At 44.5% G+C, this 20,019-nt stretch overlaps 1 protein-coding gene and 1 long non-coding RNA gene across 2 annotated transcripts in view; both read left to right on the forward strand.

Annotated features, from left to right (window-relative positions):
• Nucleotides 1-20,019, forward strand: part of LOC140215368 (uncharacterized) — a 66,816-nt gene that overhangs the window by 36,143 nt on the left and 10,654 nt on the right. The gene's annotated exons all lie outside the window — the stretch shown is intronic.
• On the forward strand, nucleotides 992-4,670 carry LOC126516521 (uncharacterized). The gene is made up of 3 exons (XR_007596067.3): nucleotides 992-1,240; nucleotides 2,220-2,347; nucleotides 4,411-4,670. It is a non-coding gene; the product is annotated as an uncharacterized lncRNA (long non-coding RNA).

Here is a 20,019-nt window from a genome sequence, read left to right on the forward strand (position 1 = left end):
AGGCGGAAGCTACGTCATTGTTGCATTCTTTAGCTACTTGAAATGCGTTCGCGTCTCGCGCTGTGCGACATAATTTTAAACGTGTGATTAGTTTTGTGCGCGGTGTAGAAAAAGGTGTGGCCCGTGCTTTGTGTATTACTCGTGCTCCACTTCAAAGCAAAGGGTTCGTACGCACTGGAAGATGGATCCACGGACGCCGAGACGAGCAGTTGCAACGTGCCCTGTGTCGGCGGTCGGTAGTACTGCCATAATGGAAATTTTCAGGCAAGTTCCCATTTATTTGGTATTTCTTTGGTTTGTTACGTGTTTTTGTTCGCTCTAGAAGTATCTTACTGTGATCTCGTAGCATAATTCACTAATGTAAGAGCAAGAGCAGCTGCACTCCTAGTAGGGCAAGTTAACTACCTCGATCGCGCCCCGTCTTACATCGGGCGTGATGCGCCTGCATAGTTACGATTTTCTCAGCGCTTCAACGTTCATAGGTGTGCTTCTTTTGTGCGTTCAGCGCGGCTTCTTGTAATACGGTCGCTCGCACTTAAGTTAAATGTGGTCGACCACTTTTGCGTCGCGTAGAAAAAGGACGACTGACTTTGCCACCTTTCGAAAGAACTGGCGCGGTATTGGTTCTCCCTGATGCGGTCGCGTGCTGCTGTTGCTGCTTGCCGGGCGCCTTTAACATGTTTTCGGCTCGCTTTGTCTGTGCGTGTGTGCGCGCTCGCGCTCGGCTCGATTCGTGTGTGTGCGTGCGCTCAGCTCAGCTCGCTTTGTGTGTGTGTGTGTGTGTGTGTGTGTGTGTGTGTGTGTGTGTGTGTGTGTGCGTGCGTGCGTGCGTGCATGCGTCGTCTTGCGCGCGCATACATGCCAGTTTGTATGGGCCGGCGTGCTTGCGTGTGTCTAGTGCGTACGTGTTTTGTGAGCGTGTTTCTGTGTGGGTCACTGTGTGTGCGTGCACGTGTTAGCGTGTCTGCCGCATGTATGTGTGATTGTTTGTGTTTATCAATGTGCGTGTGCGTGCCTTTGTGTCTGCGCTTTGAGAGTGCGTATATTTGTGTGCGCGCGAGTGCGTTTTGTGTGCGTGCGTATGTATTGCATAAGGCCGGTAGAGTTTTACTCGCAATAAAACTCTTCCAATTTGGTGCAGCGAGTGTTGCCGCCTGAAAGCCGAGTTTGGTTTCAAGCCAACCTGGACAACTGCTGTATGAGGCGCTGTTTCTCAGGAGGATCAGTGGGAAGGCGTCAGGTATACGCTTCCTCCTTTTTCCCGCCTCTGCCCTGATGAATCGATATCCTTGATTGTTATTCTAAGAGAAACGTTACATCCAGAGCACAAATAAATGATTAAGAAATATGGTAGTGTGTTTCGCCATTACACTAATTCTGATCTTAAAGACGTGAATTTCCCATTAGCCCACATTTCCGTTGATGCATACAACCGCTGAAATTGTGAACAGCAGGTTATTCAAGACCCCCCGTCCTACGTATATAGCAATTGTCTTCAGGAGCTTTAATGAATTTTGAAAATTTGAAGTGTTGTTGCGCTTTAGAGGTATCATATGCAAGCTTTAGGTCTCTCCGGGTAGTTTGAATGCTCTTCGAGAGCTGTCGCCTATAGCCCTATTGAAATTCCTAACTACAGTTTGGAGCACTAGGGAAGCTAGAAGGCTTGTCCTGGATCTCGAGAAAGTGTTTAAGCTGGAAATGTAGGTTGAGGAGTTCAGGGTTGGTCACACGAAGGCTTTTTATGCCTTAGCAGTAGGAGTGTCAAAGGATAAAAAATGCAGTGTGTCAAGCGTGGGAAGCTGCTTATGTGGTAGAGGCTTGTGCGTGTGTGTGTGTGTGCGCGCGTGCATGCATGCGTGCGTGTGTGAATTCGCTCCTCACAAGGGAGTGTGTGTGTGTAAGTGAGCTACTTCTTTGCTGGTGCTATTTGCCAAAAATTGGCAAGAAAACACAATAATCAATATAACTTGAAATAAGAAGCTATGCAAAGCATGCTGGCACAGTAGCGACAGCAGCATATGAGCATACAAACATGCAGCTGTGTGACAATCCTAATGCATGACTGCAACATCTGGAAGGAAGCTTGCTTCTTTTTTAGTAAGCAGCGCAAAGTCCATATTTTTTGCTTTTCTCGTGCAAACCAAAACGAGGCTCATTACCAGTGATCTTGTCTTTCATTCTAATAGCATTTGTTTATCTTGGAGTGTTGTTTCTCGCAGGTCATGCAGATGATAGCATCAATTTCACAATGCCCAGCCTTGGTGCCTTCCATTAAGAGCAAGCCACTTGCGTTCGCCTTCAGGCAGATGGTTGATGTCTTCTAGGAAGCAGTTGGGAAGACTACATTGTAAGTAGATATAGGTGTGTAGTTTAATATAGTAAGTCAAGTTATAATTTAAAACTCTGAGGCTCTTTGGCGGCCTAAGCTTGATATCATATGCAGTTGTGTGTGTTTTTAAATATTTCCGATTGTAGTGCATACTGCAGGTATGACTGTTGATCCAAAGCATACACTTGCATTTTCTTGATGGCCTTTCATAATGAGGATTTTCTTTGTGCAAGAATATTCACAGATGGGGGCATTCCAGCATGATATTCTTTATTGTGCATTCAGTGCTAATTTCGTATGACCTTCCTGCTACCAATGTTTTTGCAGGAAAGGAATATTTCCTTACTCTATGCAATGAGCTTGTTATTTGCTCGTTGCATTACTTGTCTACCTTTAATTTAATCCCGTATAATTCTCAAAACCTTAATATTTGAGCTGTTTTTATTTCAAATACAATATTAACATGCGCCGGATTGCAATCTAGACTGCAAGGGATTTGAAGAAATTACAAGAAACTAGGACCTCTCATGGGTGCTAAAAAACATTTGCGCAGGCATTGCACCTATTTCTTGTACTGAGCTAGCTGCTCATGAAAATTGCAAGCATATGTCATTTCATACAGTTTTACAGGATATAGCAGGCCTATCATTGTCATTAAGCACAACCTTTCCTCATTTGCGTCATGAAAATCTGCCTCATGCTTAATTTGGGACAAGTCTTGAAAAATGAATGCTTCATAATTTTGAAACTACACAAAGTATTGGTTGGGGCTTGGCAGTTTTCAGACTTGACCATGTTGAACCTAGCCATTACAAGACGAGAAAAAAAACATGCACAGGAGGACTCATTCAATCAAATGCAATGCTGTGGTCATTTTCCATGTGGCAAAATGTACTTTTAGGCGGGGAAGGGCGGGTAGCCAATTTACAACCATTGCGACTCATGCGTGTAGTGGCAACACAGGATGAGAAATGGTTGTGGCTCTGAGGTTCATTGAATATGTGAACACTTATATACAATCCCTCCCCACCCCCCAAGTGAAGGGTAACCGTGCAATATATTTTGGGCGGTAAAGATGATTTTTCTAGGAGACAAGAAATTTCAGGCTCTAGTTGAGAGGCTACACAAAGAAGTACCATGTATGTATTCACAGAATAACATAAACTGCCTAGGAGGGGTATCACAGTTTAGAGCATGAAGTAGAAAGTGGGAGCATGACGAAGTATCATAAGTTTATTTAAACTTATGATCTGTGAGAATACTACTTGTCACCGTTTGCCAAGCTAACCTATTGAAAGAAAGGGGCCTGCTCTAAAAAAATAGTTAACACATGCTAAATTTTCAAGGAAAGTATGCCGAAATGTCAATTCTTACTAAATTAGTAAATAAGAAATACACAATAAATTTTAGGATACAGAAAGGGTCTAATAAACTGCATTGGGGAGTTGGAGATTGTTGGGCTGGATGCATGTATTGCAGGGCAAATGATAATGCCAGTGGGGGTTCCCTTATTTTTATTTTGTGTGCATTCTCTGTAAAATTACTCTTTGTCTCCTAGTGTAATAATGTTGTGTAAAAACAGCCATTTTTTAATGTCTTGTGCATGTCAGTCTTAATATGCCATATCCCATAAGGTTCTCAGTTGCAGTACTTATAAAGTGTAATGCAGAGATATATTCCACATTTCATGTCAATTTTATATTAAGGTCACATACACACTCTTGGACAAATTTCTGTTGAGAGATGTCATTGGTAGTGTCCTTAAATTTTATTCACTCTTATTTTCTATGGTGAAAAGGCTACTGTAAATTTATTTGCTTTTGCTGCTGTATATGCCTTGTATTCACAGTGACATAGTGGTTTAGTGTTCACAGTAAATGCAATTCCTAAATTTGCAAAGTAGAAATTTCTCCTACCTTTCACCTGTCTTGCCCAGTTGCCTGAGCTGTTCATTGTTCCCAGTCACATTAATTAAGTTTGTTACTTTCAGGAGCTTGTTGCCTTATCAAATTTTCCACAGTGCACATGTGTAATTGCACAGACTGAACTCTCATGATTCTCTTCTTATTTTGCTAATGCAGGATGCAAGATTCCAGCAATGCCATGCGCTGCATTTATTGGTCAAGATGCTCAGAGAATGGAGTCCCTGCACCTCGTGGTGAAACGTGAACATTTTCTTTCTTTTGGAAAGCTAAACGTCATTTGCTGTATCAATTGCATTCTTGCAGCTCAGATGTGTACTATATTTTTTCTAATTTTGAATCAATTAATATTCACTGTTCAGTATAAAAATGACGTACAGTGTGAAGGACACGGACTGCGAGAGATGACATACACTGCGCTGACTTTCAACAATATTTTATTGCGTTGCCACATCATGTGTTTATACACAAGAAGGGCCATGCGCAGAAAATGAAAGGCACTCACAAGGGGTGTTCTAACAGCAAGTCATTTTACTAAGAACATGGTCACTAAAAAAAAATCACAATTTCTATCTGTGGAGATACAAGACTTCACTAGGGGTCAGCGTGATAGAGGGGGCACTAACGCACACACTACCCATTTTTCTGGTGAAATAAGCATCAATAATGTACCGGGTGAGCTGTGTTTTGCTAGAACTTGCGTATATTCAAATAGGGGCATGCAGCGGCAGTCCCGGCAATGAATGCCCAAGTGGCCTTGAACAGTGTTATGGAGGTTATAGTGCACTCTTAAGCGATCATTTAGGCACCTGCCTGTCCGTCCAACATATTTACTGCCTCAAAACGGGAATATGGTAAACCACATTCGTTACACATATCGCAAAACGTTTTCTGTGCCCGACAGAGCAAGAACTCTGACACGATTTAGGCGTGTTTACACGCTTACAGAGCTTTGCCAGCTTTTCCGGGGCTGAGAAAAGGACTGGGATTCCTGGAGGTTGCCAAATCTTTTTTTAGCCTATCGGAGACATCATGCACACACGGTAGCACTGCGAACCAGTCTTTCAACCGGCTGGTTCCTTGACTGAGTGCGCTCATCACGTTTTGTGCCCTTCAGAAGCTGTTCCGCTATGGCTGAAATTAAGGCCAAAGGGTAGCCAACCCAAGAAAGGCGATCAACCTGTGCAGCAAGACTATCTTGCATTTCATGTGAGCAAGATTTATTGAGGCTGTTAACGAGGCAAATCTTTACAATACCTCGTTTAACAAGCTTTGAATGTGCAGAGTTAAAGGGCAAGAGTGACTTCTTACTTCTCGGTTCAAAGCACTAGCCCACCTGTTTATTTGTAAGGCACTGCCTGACATCAAGAAAGCGCAAAGAATCATCAGTGGGGACCTCATTTGTTAGTTCTAGAGGCTGCAGCTCTTAAAGATCTCCAAGTCTCCCAAGCAGCAGGCTCAAAAGCATGATCAGTGCAATCAATAAATATCAGGTAGTCGTCCACAAACTTGCACACTTTGACAACGAGAGAAGCATCTAGGGGACCTTGAATATTTCAATCATGATTAGCTAGATAAATATAACTCAGTGGCGGCGCCAGGCATGATCCTGCGCAATATACAAATAAATGGTATTTGTATAGGATCATGCCTGGCGCCGCCACTATGTTATATTTATCTCGCTCATCATGATTGCAATATTGAAGGTCACCTAGATGCGTCTCCTGTCAAAGTGTGCAGGTTTGTGAATGACCACGTGGTATTCATTGATTGCACTGATCACGCTTTCGAGCCTGTTGCTTCGGGAGTCTTGGAGATGTTTAAGAAAGCCTCTACAACTAACGCATGAGGTCCCCATTGATGATTCCTCGCGCTTTGTAGATCTCAGGCTGGTGCTTCGATCTGAGAAGTAAGAAGTCACTCTTGCCCTTTAACTCCGCACACTCAAAGCTCGTTAAATGAGGTATTAAAAGTGTTCCCTCGTTAACAGCCTCAACAAATCTTGTTCACAAAAGATGCAACATAGTCTTGCTGCACAGGTTGATCACCTTTCTAGGGTTGACTACCCTTCGGCCTTAATTTCAGCCATAGTGGAATAGCTTCTGAGGGGCACAAACCGTGATGAGCCCGCGCAGTCAAGGAACCAACCGGTTGAAAGACATAGGTTCGCAGTGCCGCCGGTGGGTATGTGCATGATGTCTCGGATAGGCTAAAAAAGATTCGGCAACCTCCAGGAATCACAGGCCTTTTCTCAACCCCAGAAAAGCTGGCAAAGCTCTGTAAGTGTGTAAACGCGCCCAAATCACGTCAGAGTTCTTGCTCTGTCGGGCACAGAAAACGTTTTGCGATATGTGCAACGAATTTGGTTTACCATATTCCCCCATTTTGAGGCAGTAAATATGTAGGACGAACAGGCAGGTGCCTAAATGATCGTTTAAGAGAGCACTATAACGTCCATAACACCGTTCAAGGCCACTTGGGCATCCATTGCCCCGGGACTGTGACTGCGCGCCCCTCTTTGAATATACGGAAGTTCTAGCGAGACACAGCTAACAGGTCATCCGGGAAACTATAGAAGCAAATTTCACCAGAAAACTGGGTAGTGTAGGCGTTAGTGCCCCCTCTATCACACTGACCCTAGTGAAGTCTTGTATCTCAAAAGATAGAAATTGTAATGTTTTTTTTTTTCAGGTGACCACGTCCTTAGTACAATCACTTGCTGTTAGACGCCCCTTGTGACTCATTTTCTGCGCATGCCCGCTCTTGTATACATACACACAATGTGGCAACGCAATATAATATTATTGGAAGTCAGCGCAGTCTATGTCGTCTCTCGTATATAGTCCTTGTAATTCACGCTGTACGTAATTTTTTCGCATTAATTGCCAACTATCCCAAGAAAGCACCTTTTTCAGTATATTTATAATGTTTGATACGACCATTTGCTGGCAAATGTTAACAGTGTGATATTTAACTTGAACTTTTACATGACTGCCTGTGCCTGTGTTCTTTTAGTAACCAGAGTATGGCTAATTTATTAAACCATATTTGCTAATTTGTATATTCACATGCTACAGCAAGCCCTAATCTTGTATTACTGCATCTAAGTGCAAATAATTTAGAAATTTACTATGTATTTTAAAACACTGTCCACCTTTCGTGTTCAGCAAAATTGTTTAATCAACAGTGGTTTGCTTTTATCAAGCCTTTTACTGCACCTTGCACCCACACAATAGTAAATGTGGAATACTCACTCTTGATTTATGGTAAGAAAAGAACCTATTTTCAAACTGCATATTGTATATGTACCAGTGCCTTCGGGTTACAAGACAGAAATTTATAGAAACTGGAATTGTAGTTAGAAAATCCTACACAGCACTTTTAGCACAGAGAACTCTCGTTTCACAAAAGAGGACAAACTATATAGGCACTAAAAAATTCTACATATTTTTCGTGCTCAATAATCTTGTTGGAAAGAAAAAATTAGCAATAATACCGCTGGCTTAAACCTCACTTAAAGCACGTCTATGCTTGGAAAGTATTGTTTCAGTCCGAAAAATGTTGGCCAGTTATGCTTACATCGACTTTCTAAACTTTTCATAATGCTTTGCGATTACATTAGTGTACAAAGTAACAGGTGTCTTGTGCATTTGCTCTGCATTTCAATTACTCCCCTAATTCACCTTTGCAATGTCCCTTTTTTTTTTCAAGGCATCAAAACTTGAATTTTCGTTCATTGAGCCTTATACTAAAAATTTATTCCTTTATGTGGCCCAAAACACTGCGAGGTCAACTAAGGCTCTTTCAGTGCTGCTATACATAGTTTCTTCTCTAATAACAGATTTGATCAATACTTATATTTTAGATACCTTTGTGGGAAATGTACATGTTCTTGTACTTACCGATGTGTTTGGTGATTGTGCATGTTTATATTTCATGTGATTTATGTATATATTGTACTCTGTATTGCAGCATGCAATAAATATATTTACATTTTTCCTGAAAATGCCATATATCGTACCAGTCTGTGTTGCATGTTATGTGGATCTGGAAATCGTGATAACCGTTGGTGTTGATATACATGCTCAAAAGTGACATTTGCTAGGTTGTATATGTGCAGCGAAGACAGGTTTTGCAATATACACCGTGAATTACTAATATGTAATGTGATCCACATGTATACGTGCGTGTGTGCCCATCGAAGCTTCAAGGCCGGCTGTTCGACGGTGTGTTTGGTAGCCGAACTTGAACCTTCTGGCACACGCGAGAGTTACGCGTGGATCGCTGTACATAGTAGTAATTGAAGGCGTGTACTGCCAAACCTGCCTTCCCTACACACTAGCAATAAAAGGATGTACACCCTTCCAACACCCACATATATGGGTGTTAATATGGACTTGCACCCCTACACCCTAAATTTATTTTGCTGGACACCCTTCCTCTAGGGTGATATAACTGCACCCCAACTGTAGGGTGTAGACAACAGCACCCTTAGGGTGTTCGTCTGGCGACAAACTGATTTACACCCTTAAGGGTGTTAAAATGTTTGTGTACGCTGCGCACCGTATGGCGCTAACCGAATGGAGCGATACAATGAATTCCAGGAAGGCAGATGGGAAAAAATGTGTTTTTTTTTTTAATTCAATTGTGGATTTAAATGTAAGTTCGTGTAAAACGCGTGACCAACTTGATATGCTTAATGTAGCGAATTCACATAAAAGTGAACGCAAACACAGCATGCATTTGCTGAGAGCAGTACTCATTGCGCTATTCCAATGCACTAAATGTGTATAATCAGAATTCAAATGTAAAAATTCATTATTTGACGTCGTTTTTGGGAGCGGATAAACTTCATTGCGAGGCAATACCGTTTTTGCAGTCTTGTAATAAACTTTTACCCAGCGGAAATCTCTAATCTCACTTTTGGAGTGCGCTGGCTGTTGTAGCTTTAAAGAACTTTGCCGATTTTGGCCATCTATTATGGGCCCCGCCTTTACCGAACTTTTGCGCAGCGTTATAGAAGAATGATTAACTATATATGCACTACCCTTCCTTCCATTAAACAGTTGTGAGTAGCGCTTGTCCTTGTCTGTCTTCCTTGTGTCCGTGGTTTTTTTTTTTTTTGCGCTACGCTATTACTTCAAAAAATACAGATTAACTACGTGACCGTCAAAACGTGCATCAGTAGGGTGCCTCAAAAGGAAGTGAACAACCGTTCCGTTCTCTTTAGGGCTTGTCGAAAAAAAATGACAATACCTTGCCTTAGTGAGTCCTTGTAGCAGTAAATATGCATCACTATTTGTTATTGCGATAGCAATTATATGGTCATTCCAGGCGCATTTCCGCCGTCGCCGTGAGCTTCCGTATGAGTGAAAGCGTGTGAGGGTGAGCTGCCCCGGAAAGGCAGTGGTCCCGGGTTCGAGTCCCAGACCAGGACGAATTTTTCTTCAACTGCGAGGGTTTTCTTTCGAGGAACCCGTATGGGTTTCCTTTGTAGCATTTGCTATGAACGGTTGATGTCTGGTTTTCCCTTTATTAATTACTTCGCTCCACCTTGCGGGTTTCCGCAGAACTATTACGTCAAACTGTTGCCTTCGCTTCGAGTTGTGGACACTTTCGACTTCGCCCTGCCATCTGCAAACCGCCTGGTTAGCTCAGATGGTACAGCGGCTGCCCCAGAAAGGCAGTGTTCACGGGTTTGAGTCCGGATCAGGACGAATTTTTCTCCAACTTCTAGGCCTGTCTTTCAAGGAACCCGTATGGGTTTCCTTTGTAGCATTTGCTACGAACGGGTGGATGTCTGATTTTCCCTTTATTAATTACTTCTCTCCACCTTGCGAGTTTCCGAAGAACTGTTACGTCTAATTTTCTCTATCACAATCAGTGTCGCAATGAGTAACGCAATCGCAGTCCCGCCTTTTGGGCGGAACTGCGATTTTTGTTTGTATATTTATCGCAATGGCTCCTTCCCAAATAGGGAAAACTTCGCGTCAGCCTGCCAGTCGTCACTGCATACACGTCGAATATCATTTAGGTCACGTGTACCTGCGTTTCCTTTTAAGCGGGTGACACAAACCACTACAGGAATAGCTTGAAGAGGTTTGAAACTTCGAGTATCTGTTCCTTTTGTGTTACTTCTTGCTTAAATACATAGAAAAGCGTTTCTTTAAACAATGTAACTGGAACACCAGTGCATATCGTCGGACACTTAGAAAATTAATATCTCGAAACTGGTGCAATCCTGAAAATTCGTTCCAAGTGGATACACCTTGCGAACTGATTGGCTGTAATTTGTAGACTGTAGTATGTGGTTTAAGGTACTCACTTAGAATGTTAATTAGCTTACGATGTTAATTATTTAATTAAACATTTCTCATCGTACACGTAATGGCCGCCTCAACTATTTCAAGCGTTACAATTACCCCCCTTCCCAAGCACAGGGTAGCCACCTGGTCCGAGAACTGGCTAACCTCCCTGACTTTCCGTTTAGCCTATTCCTGTCACAGGCATTTTTTTAATTCGGTGTAGCTGACAAAACAACCTACATATGATGTACTGCATGTAAATATGTGTACATAGTACGCAGTCTGTCTATAAATCACTAAAAACAAAATCCGTTCTTGGTATGAGATGCTGCACTTTAATGCTAATATTTCTACCTCGAAAAGCACATTTCATATACGCACACGCATACTTCACGATCCAATCACCCCAAGAATGCTTTGCTTTTCTACCAAACAAGGGGGCGCACAATGTGTGTATATTTGATATTGATTCAAAAATAATATAATACTCGATACGCGGGGGCCGCTTACTCTTAAACATCTTGTTCGCTTCAATTCCCAAATTTTAATATTGGAACACCGCTAGAATAAAACGAAATTTCGCGGACCACACGTCTGTTTGCATAGCGTTATATGAAACAATTCAAGAACGCTTCGCTCTGCACAAATTCTGAGAAGTGCATTCAATCTGTCGTGAATGTTTGTTCAGATTATTTTGCTTTGCACCAACTTACGAGCCTATTTATCCCGGTAATCCAATGTCCCTTTGATTGTCTTACATTTCGCCCATAATAATGTGGCACTGATTGAAGTTTCATGCGTGAACTGCTTACCTGTTATACCACAGCGAGAAACAGGCCTCTTCAACTGTGGATAAGTACGAACCGTTTTTTTGTGTATGCGTCTTGAGTGTTCGCGTAGTAAATTTTACAAATCGAGCGCCTCGCCGCCATTCTGTTAAGCATCCAGTAACACTAAATCTTAAAGTGCAGTGTAACTTCGCGCATGCTGTTGTACTGTGCACTGCTTTTATTACGATATGTGAAACAATTGGGCAAAAATTGTAACGCCACTTGGAGTTAAGTGGCAACTTGGGCAATCGCAATGCTATCGGGAGCAATAATTCGCCACTGGCACCTCTAATACATTCGCGAGAGGACTAGGACCTTCGCTAGGAGCAAGGAGAGCCGCAAAAAAAGCTTGCAAACAATTGCGAACAGACCTCAGCAAGAACGAAACGCCGTCGCGTACCTCACCGCTCGAAGCTGGCAGAGACGATTTCAAGCAGTACACGAAGATTACATGAAAGGCCAGCATAAACCTCCCACCTGCCGCAGCGGTGGCCATGCCCGGACGACGAGAGCACTATGCTGAAGCGCTTGGGCGAAGAACAATCACTAAAAATAAAAATTATTGCAGACTACAAGTGTATATCGTATGTTCATAAGAGACTAAGTACGTGCCTTATAAAGCCTGTGCTTTTTCGTTGCTGTTCTTCTTCCGAACGAGCGCGCAAACTGCCGACCGCGGTGCCAGCCTCGTGTTGACATTGTTTCGGAGCACAATGACATGTCTTCATTGTCGATATTGGACACAAGAGTGTATTATTGGGCTTATTCGGTTTGCGCCATTGTATCCACGGACACTGTCTGACTGATCATGAGCCGGACTTCCTACAGCCAATTTGTATGCAATGAGGATGGTTCGTTGCGATGCGAGGCGTGGTTTCCCGACTTAGCACTCGGTCGAACGCTTACTGGGCTTCGGCGCGGGGGACCTTTGTTTGTTGTAGGACTGAACGTCAACGAAACTTGCCCGGCCGCGGCTTTCGTGGGACGCATATCAGAGCCGCTGGACTACTCACGACAATGTGTTCGTTCTCTTGTCGTATTGAAATGCATGTGTTCCGCGGAACGGGCCGGGAACCGGGATCGGTTCGCAAGTGATGTGGCGAAGCCTCGTGTCTGTGTTTCCTCCTCAGTTCGTACTCTCGGACGACGCGAGCCGTGGAGAACACCTCTGTCTATATGGTTGTGATTAAACCGTCGAACCTCGGCAATCGGCTCTGATAACGAGGAGTTCAAAAAATATAAAACATCAAGTTGGGGCATGCTATCAACCGTACGTGCCATATAGTTTTCTACAATAACCACTAGAGGGAACTGTAGCGCTGCGATCTCTAATCCGCGATGGGAATGATAGTTATTACACGGATTTGTCTGATCTTCGTGCTTTTGGCTTCGGGCATTCTTGTGACGTCGTTCATTACGTTCTATCTGTACTCATTGGCCTAAATTTCAAGGCAACCTATATTTTTAATGCAGAAGGCAGTAAGTCTTTGCGAACGCGCATAATTGCTTCTTATGGCAGTGGTCTCGTACGTTCATACGTTCTTGGCATATTGGCTTCGACATTGGTCGTCTAGCTGTGCTAGAGGTCCTTTGTTCTAATCCTGCAGTCAAACAATTTTAATGATATTTATTTATTTATTTATTTTTATTTATTTATTTATTTATTTATTTATTTATTTATTTATTTATTTATTTATTTATTACAGTGACAGTGACAAACTCTGTGCCATTGATCGACCTCACATTTGACCCTACCTGTGACTGAGCAAAGCGATATTTTGCATTTAAAAGTGCGAAGCAGGTACAACTTTAAGAACAACCCACAGAGACCGTTTACCTAAAAGAAACATACTGTCAGTGGCCTTGCGCAGGCATACCTACGAAATTCTGCGTGGGTTATTTTGTACGCGCGGTCACCAGCGTAACCGTATTTCACGCATTAGAGGTTGATTAAATCTGTTTTTTTTTTTTTATTTGGCTTTTATTTCAAGGAAATGCAGGTTAATTGTCCGGCCTCTTCCCTCTTGGATGCAGGATATCGCTGGCAGCAATCGCGCTCCATGAGGGTAGTGCCTCGTCACTGAAGCGTCTCACTGGCCATCGGTCTTGCCCTGCAGTAACGACGTAGCTCTTACGTTCGATAACGTTTGAGAAAGGCATCGGAAAGTGTCCGTTAGAAGAGGGTTAATATTTCTCTTCCTGTACATCAGTATCGCATACGCGTCTTACAGTTAGCGTGCCGGATGTCTGCGTGACTCGTCCTTTCGGACCTCGCCAAGCTGCTCTCGCCCAGCGCCACAAATGGTCTGAGAGGCGCTGGCTAAAACTCCAAGTGTCTAATCCTCTAGGCATACATAAATGCGTAAGGATGTGTACGTGGGAAGAGCCGTCACCGTAGCACATCTGGTGAGGCAACGCATGCGGAATGCGCGGACTGTGGTCTCAGCTCCCACATGCGTCAAGTAACTTTTCTCGTCTACTTTTCACTTCCATTTACCCATTTTTTTGCGCCTCAAATAAAACCATTCATTTCCCCTATGCTTTCCTTGGTTTCATTATTTGTTACCTGCACATGCTTATGACCGACTCTTTGGAATCGCGAACCATCCCTTAAATATAACTACGCTTCTTGGTGTGTTTGGGCTGATAGTGTTCTGGCCTCTAGTCTGTAGTTTCAAGTGCTTTGTCATTTCTTGGTTCCTTTTAGTAACAAATTAGTGATGCATCAAAGTTTGCGCAAGTCGGGTCAACTACTCCGATGTCACTATACTTCTCCTAGAACGACGATGGCACTGCCACCACTACAAGGAAAACAAGCAGAAGGACATAATTCACGTGTGCACAGCAACGACCATGTGGTTAAAATGTGTTCGGTTACCCGGAACCCATAGCAGGAGCGAGAGGAGACGAGAACCGCAATGATGGCCCAGTGTGTAGAACACCCAGCTTCTCTGCGGAAAGTTCGTGGATCGGTCCCCACCACCGGACACCCACCGGTTTGTAAGAAAGGTGCAAGCACACTGACGGCCAGGCGTCCGCCTTTCCGTGGACGTGTAGCTCAAGAGAGGTTCTTACCGGCCGCCATGATTGCTGGGTAAGAACCAAGACCAACAGAACAACACACAACTAGCCAAAAAGAAAAGCAGTCAGGCGATCCCGTGTAACCATATTCACATTAGCTGGGGTTCTTTAAAAACACGTCTGGAACTCTCGTAGTTGCCGTGCACGAGGACGGGAGCACAGCTGCACCTATTTTACCGGTCGGTGTCCGTCGGCCGCCCTCATGTGCCTCCCACACCAGCGGCGGATGCTCGACTATTTCACCTAAGCTGTGGCGGTGACAACACCTTTGCAACTCCTTACAGGACCCCCTTTCGACATGAGAAAATAAAAGAAAAACAAAGCGCCACGTCGTGGTACATCTCTGCCAACGTTAACGAAACGGGGCTTTCCGGTGGCATAAGGATTCGAACCCAGCACTTCCTGCATACGAACCGGACGCTCTCCTAAGGCACCTGATGACGCCTATTTACGCGATGAATAAAGACATATTCAAGTATTGGCTTTCCCTGAAAGAAAGGTAAGTTTCTAGCCATCTACAATGTCGGCGCGTCTGGTCCAACCAATTCTCTGGCAAGAGATAGCCGGTTCGGCGAATACATCACTTCTCCGGCTGATCCAGCTGCTGGCGCTGATTTACGAGATGAATAGACGGGCGTGCGCAGATTGGTTTTCCAACAAAAAGGGCAGCCTAGAGATCATTAGTATCAGCGCGTCCAGTCAACGTACCCGTCGCTATGGATTAGCGGCTATGGAATTCCGCTGCTCAGCACGATGTCGCGGGATCCAATCCCGGCTGAGGCGACCGCGTTTCGATGGGGCCAAAAAGCAAAAACCACCTGTCCTGTGCACCGGGGGCACGATAAAGATACCCTGGTATTCAAAATGAATCCGCAGTCCCCCTGCACGGCGTTCCTCAATATCAAATCGTGGTTTCAGCACGTAAAACCCCACTATCCAGGCCCATATTAATCTAAGCAACGCCGTGGTTCGGCGCATACGTATCTCACTTATAGCTAATACAGCTGCTCACGTCCATTTACGCGATTAATAAACAGCCATGCTCCGATTCGCTCTGCCGCAAAGAAAGGTAAGTCTGAAGCCCGTTAGAGTATCGGCACGTCATGTCCAAACAATTCTCTGGAAAGCGCTGGTACGGCGCTCATCGCACCCGCTGCTAATGCATGAGCTGATGCCGATTTACTAGTTGAAGGAGCGGACTCTCACAGATTAGACATGCTGCAAAGAAAGGTAAGCCTAGTGTACATTACAAAATGTCGGCACGTCAGGTCCAACCGATTCCCTCTAAAGCGGTCGCTCGGCACAAACACCTCGTCGGCTGCTAATGCGTGAGCTTACGCTGAATGACCAGTTGAGTAATGGACAAGAACAAATTGGAATTCCTGCAAAGAAAGGTGAGCCTGGAGCCTTTACCTCTTTTTTCGAAAAAGGCAGATTTTTCAATAACCAGTTTATTCTCCGCGTAAACTGCTTGCAAGCAAGCGCATTATCACAGATAATTATTTAGGCGAAGAATTAGCACTTCTTGAGAGAACTTGAAAATACCCCAGAAATCGAAATTTTCCGGAGCTATATATAGCCTTACCTTTCTTCCAAAAAGGCCGATTTTTTATTATCGCTTTATTCTTTGCGTAAACCGCTTGCAAGCACGCGCATTATCGCAGGGTATTGTTTATGCGACAAATTAGTGCTTTTTCGAGGATATTGAAAATACCCCAGAAAACGAAATTTTCTTGAGCCTTACCTTTTTTTCCAAAAAGGCCGATTTTTTAATATCGTTTTATTCTTCGCGTAAACCGCTCGGAAGCACGCAAATTATCGTAGGGAATTATTTAGGCGACAAATTAGCGCTTTTTGGTAGGATATTGAAAACCTCCAAAAATCGAAATTTTCCTGGCTCTTTTTCTAAAAAGGTCGATTTTTTAATATCCTTTATTCTTCGTGTAAACCACTTGAGAGCACGCGCATTATCGCAGGGAATTATTTAGGCGACATATTAGCGCTTCCTGGGAGGATATTGAAAACCTCCGAAAATCGAAATTTTCCTGAGCTTTACCTTGTTTTCCAAAAAAAATGGCCAGGCTTAGCTTGGTTAAGCCAAGAATGCGTTGCATATTGTGTTGGGGCCCAGCTTTTCCTCCGGCGCTAAAGGTCAATGGTGGCTGCCCGGCCGCGCCCAAGGGCTGAACTGAGTGATTGCAATATGCAACGCATAAAAGGCAGATTCTTTAATACCGGTTTATTCTTCGCATAAAGCACTTGCCAGCACGCGCATTATCGCAGGCAATTATTTCGGCGACAATCTAGAAGTTTTGGGGAGAATTGAGTAAATAAGGGTAAAATGAGAAATCCACCAGTTCTTCGAAAGAAAATTCTCGCAGTTCGAAGAAAAATTCCTGCTGGTCCGGGATTCAAACCCAAGGCCACCGATTGTCTGGGGCAGCCACTGTACCATCTGAGCTAACCAGGCGGCTAGCTGACGGCCGGGCGAAGCCGAACTTGCCAACTCGAAGCAAGGGCAAGAGTTCTGACGTAATGCGCAATAGGAGTTCAGTAAATAAGAATTGAATAAACTTTGCAAAATCTGAATTTTGTTTGCCTCCTTTTCAAATATCGGTTCCTTCCTCGCGTAAATGCTAGTAATTACGTGCATTATCATGGGGAACGGTTTAATGTAGAAAGTATGATCCTTAATGATGTATGTAAAGCCAGGGCATTTTTACAGAAAGGAGCACTGGCCTGGCATGGCCAGCTTTTTAATGAGCTATATAGGCTTACGTTTCTTCCTGCAAAAGCATGTTTTGCATACCACTTTTTTCTTCGCATAAATAATTCATAACACAAGCGTTACCTTGGGTGGGAATGTATGCGCAAAACCAGGGCTCCAACAAAAATGGGCAGGACAGGCTGGACCGATATTTAATTGGGCTGTAGGCTTACCATTTTTTTCCGGAAGGTCACATTTGCGCATATCAATTCATTTTTTTGCGTAAATCCGCCTGAACGAGTGCATTACCAGGTTGAGTGATGGATGCGCAGAACCAAGGATTTTCAAGAGAAATGAGCAGACCTGTCTGCGCCGACTTTGTGAAAGGCTCTTGGCCTACCCTTTTTCCCGGGAAAGTGTATTTGTGCATATCAGTTTGTTCTCCGCAAGAAATGGTCCCATCATCTGTATTATTATGAGTTGTAATGTATTTTTATAACCAGAGCTTTCTATGAGAAGTTGGCAGACCTGGCAGTGCCGAGATTCTGATGGGCTCTAAGTTTAACATTATTTCTGGAAAAGCACATTTGTGCATATCGGTGTATCTGTGTAAATCGGTCTCGGCAGGTGCATTACTACGGCGAATGGTGTACGTGCAGAACCAACTGTTTTTCAGAGAAGTGAGCCGACCTAGCTGGCCGACATCTTAACGGGCTATAGGCTTTTTCTTATGGAAATAAAGGCAATTTCGGCGTATATAGTTATTCATCTCGTAAATGGTCATCAGTACGAGCACCACCTGTGAGAGTGATGTATCCGCCAAGCCAACGTTTTTGAAATCACATGAGCGGGCGTGGCTTGGCCGACATTTTATTGGGCTATATGTTTTGCCTTCTGCACAAAAAGTCCATTTGCGCATTTCTTCTTGATCGCGTAAATCTGCCTCCACACGGGCATTGTCAAGCGCAGTGTATGCACAAAACCAGCGCTATTTCAGAGAAGTGTGCAAACCAGGTTAGGCCGACATTTTTGCGAGACAGACCGTTTTATTGGGATTTTTTTTGCACTTGATCTCACGCCCACTGCTCTCTACGCATGCGCAGCGTTGCTATAGCGACGGAGGCGCGAAGTCCATGGCGGTAGGGAGGAGAGTGGTGAGAGCGTCTGTTTCACGCGCCGTTTGCCTAACCTAACCTAACCTGACACCCCGTTGATGCGTACTAAAGAAAATAATAATAATGATAAAGCAAAAGAAATAAGCGCACTAAAATTTTTCCGACACCGGGAATCGTACCCGGGCCTCGTGGGCGAGAGCCAGTAACCTAACCACTTGCCTTTTTTTCTTAGATGGTATTTATTGCATTATGCATATGCAAGAATCATACTATACACGAGAGACGTGCAAGCACTAGCCAGACATCTCGTATTCATGGCCTATTAAGGACCTTTGAAGCACGTTCAGCACACCACGCCGGAGACAAGTTCCACCGTTTCATCGACCCCTCAAATAGGATAACAGCGCCTTAGAATACGACGCGGCGTGGCTGAAGAAAAACCAGGCAGACGCTCGTACCCGGTCTCCAAGAATTATGTTTTTTAAAATTTTACTGGCGCAAACTTGCAATTTCGCCGTGGCGGTGCTCCGAGGAGGCGCATGACGCCACAGCGCACTCCCTAGTCACTACTGCGCATGCGCCTCTAGTAGCACCGGGCCACAGTTGTTCCGCCGCTGCGCAGCGCCGCGTTTTTCTGCCGCCGCCGTTTGGTATGACGCTACACCGCGTTCCTCGTCGTTGCGCTCACCTCCGCTCGCTTCGCCAGCTGCGTCGCATGCCTGATAACATGTCGGAGGATTGGAAAGGATAGCTCGCGTGCGCCGCAACCACAGTTGAGGCGGCAGTATGGACGACGACAATTCTGATAAGGAGGAGGAGGCCTGGAATCGATATCGGAACGAGATAAACAGGAAACGAATCGCCCCGGAGACAGACGAACAGCGCGCCGAACTGGCTAAACGCGGCAACATAGCTAGCAAAGCAGACTTACCTGGACTTGCGATCAACATTAACCAAGGCTAACCATGCTATGCCTTAGCTTTCGCTACGTATATCCTGGCATAGCCGAGCTAAGCCACTGCCAATATTTAGCCGAGCCCGCTCAATCAGACGGAAGCCCGATTCCTCCTATTCCACTGCTCGCGCACCGTCACGGTCCTGGCGTGTCCTCATCGCTCATCGTCTTCTGTGACCGGACCACTGCGGCACGTAGTAGTGCGCTACAAGAGCAAGTGGGAAAAGACGTCTCCCATTTTGCTGAGGCTGGCGCCATTTTGCGATGAAAGCGCCGTCTGTCGTCCTGCGCCATGCTGGTATGTGAGATCGTACTGGAGGCTGCGCGGCGAACGTCTTGTCAGTGACGAGTGGCAGACATTCGTGTGTTTCCTCAGAGGCGTCAACACTTTTTTGTGTGATTTGGAAAGTGTTGAGCGTGTTGTTACTAAGCTGCGAGCTTCGATATAGCCGCACTATCGAAAACCTTTGGGCCTAGGAAAAGGCGGCTGCCCCAACTCCGCTCGTGATCTAAATACGGGGGCGAGCCAAGTCTGAACATTCTGGATGTTTAACATACGTGCAGCGTATTTTACTGTTTGTCCGGCCTCGAACTCTGTTAAGGTAGTGCTCGGGTGACGACAAAGAGAAAGTGTCTCCATGCGCTGTAATCGGCTCCGCAACAGCCAACTACCGAAGCTCCGAGGGATAAGAAAAGCACCTGTTTTTTTTAGCTTTCGTGCTCCAGAAATTTTTGGTGTACGATTTCGATAAGCATTGTTTATCCGTTACCGGGG

Source organism: Dermacentor andersoni, chromosome 1 (genome assembly GCF_023375885.2).
Source record: "Dermacentor andersoni chromosome 1, qqDerAnde1_hic_scaffold, whole genome shotgun sequence".
NCBI classification, from domain to species: domain Eukaryota; kingdom Metazoa; phylum Arthropoda; class Arachnida; order Ixodida; family Ixodidae; genus Dermacentor; species Dermacentor andersoni.